Source organism: Mastomys coucha, chromosome X (assembly GCF_008632895.1).
Source record: "Mastomys coucha isolate ucsf_1 chromosome X, UCSF_Mcou_1, whole genome shotgun sequence".
Classification (NCBI taxonomy): domain Eukaryota; kingdom Metazoa; phylum Chordata; class Mammalia; order Rodentia; family Muridae; genus Mastomys; species Mastomys coucha.
This window is the reverse complement of record NC_045030.1, coordinates 76,354,197-76,355,849: the sequence shown is the minus strand read 5'-3', so window position 1 is coordinate 76,355,849 and position 1,653 is coordinate 76,354,197. Positions and strand designations below refer to the sequence as shown.

Below are 1,653 nucleotides of genomic sequence, written 5' to 3'. Positions count from 1 at the left end.
AAAATAAATGTTGGGGTTTTTTTTGTTTGTTTGTTTTTTTGTCTTGTTTTGTTTTTTTGTTTGTTTTTCGAAACAGGGTTTTTCTGTGTAGCCCTGGCTGTCCTGGAACTCACTCTGTAGACCAGGCTAGCCTCGAACTCAGAAATCCGCCTGTCTCTGCCTCCCCAGTGCTGGGATTAAAGGTGTACGCCACCACTGCCCTGCCAAAATAAATGTTAATAAGGGAAAAACAGTGGCCAAAATAGTAGCTGACATTCTACTCCAGCCCCACATGGCTTCTGTGCAATACTCTTATAGCCTGTGATGGGCAATTATTCACTTGAGCAAGGTAAGGTAGGCTCTTCTCCTTTAATTCTTTCAAGAAGCATTACCTCCGACTGCTTGAATCACACTCCTAATGGATAGGCTTTCTCACTGGGGGTGATAGGTATGATCATAAGAGACCATAACAGACCAACATGAGGGACTATTGTGTTGTTAAAGCTATTCAGTATTGTGATTGTGATAACAGATACAATGGTAATAAATCCTCTCTTACTTTTACAATAAACATATAAAATACTGACAATTAAGCTCTATGAAGCATAGATTTAAAGAATTTTCTTTTCTATACTTTTGTGTAGATGTGTACTCTTGAGTATAAATAATGTGTGTAATAAGAACATTTTGAAAGTTAAAGATTACTACAGCCATTGCAGTACATTTGAGCTCCATAGAAACAGCACCGGGACAAGGAATAGCTAGATGGGCACTGGGTGACTCTGTGTCTTGCAGAGAAAAATCAACTAAACATGGGCAAAGGAGATCCTAAGAAGCCAAGAGGCAAAATGTCTTCATATGCATTCTTTGTGCGAACTTGCCAGGAGGAGCAAAAGAAGAAGCACCCGGGTGCTTCTGTCAACTTCTCAGAGTTCTCCAAGAAGTGCTCAGAGAGATGGAAGACCATATCTGCTAAAGAAAAGGGGAAAATTGAAACTATGGCAAAGGCTGACAAGGCTCATCATGAAAGAGAAATGAAAACCTACATCCCCCCCCCAAAGGTGAGACCAAAAAGAAGTTCAAGGACCCCAATGCACCCAAGAGGCCTCTTTCTGCCTTCCTCTTGTTCTGTTCTGAGTACTGCCCAAAACTCAGAGATGAGCATCCTGGCTTATCCACTGGTGATGTTGCAAAGAAACTAGGAGAGATGTGGAACACTGCAGCAGCTGATGACAAGCAGTTCTACAAGAAGGCAGGTGCCAAGCTGAAGGAGAAGTATGAGAAGGATATTGCTGCTTACAGAGCTAAAGGAAAACCTGATGCAGTGAAAAGGGGGGTGGTAAAGGTTGAGAAAAGCAAGAAAAAGAAGGGAGAGGAAGATGAGGAGGAAGAAGAGGAAGGAAGACAGATGAAGAAGATGATGATGAATTAGTTGGTTCTAGTACAGTTTTTCTTTTGTCTATAAAGCGTTTAACCCCCTTGTACACAACTCACTCCTTTTAAAGAAAAAAATAAAATGTAAGGCTGTGTAAGATTTGTTTTTAAACTGTACAGTGACTTTTTTTGTATAGTTATTAACACACTACCGAATGTGTCTTTAGAGAGTCCTGTCCTGGTGGTATTTTCAATAGCCACTAACCTTGCCTGGTACAGTCTGGGGGTTGTAAATTGGCA

General features: G+C 40.9%; 1 pseudogene; it reads left to right on the top strand.

Annotated features, from left to right (window-relative positions):
• Nucleotides 1-791: 791 nt before the first annotated feature.
• On the top strand, nucleotides 792-1,482 carry LOC116077299 (annotated as a pseudogene).
• The last annotated feature ends 171 nt before the right edge of the window (nucleotides 1,483-1,653 follow it).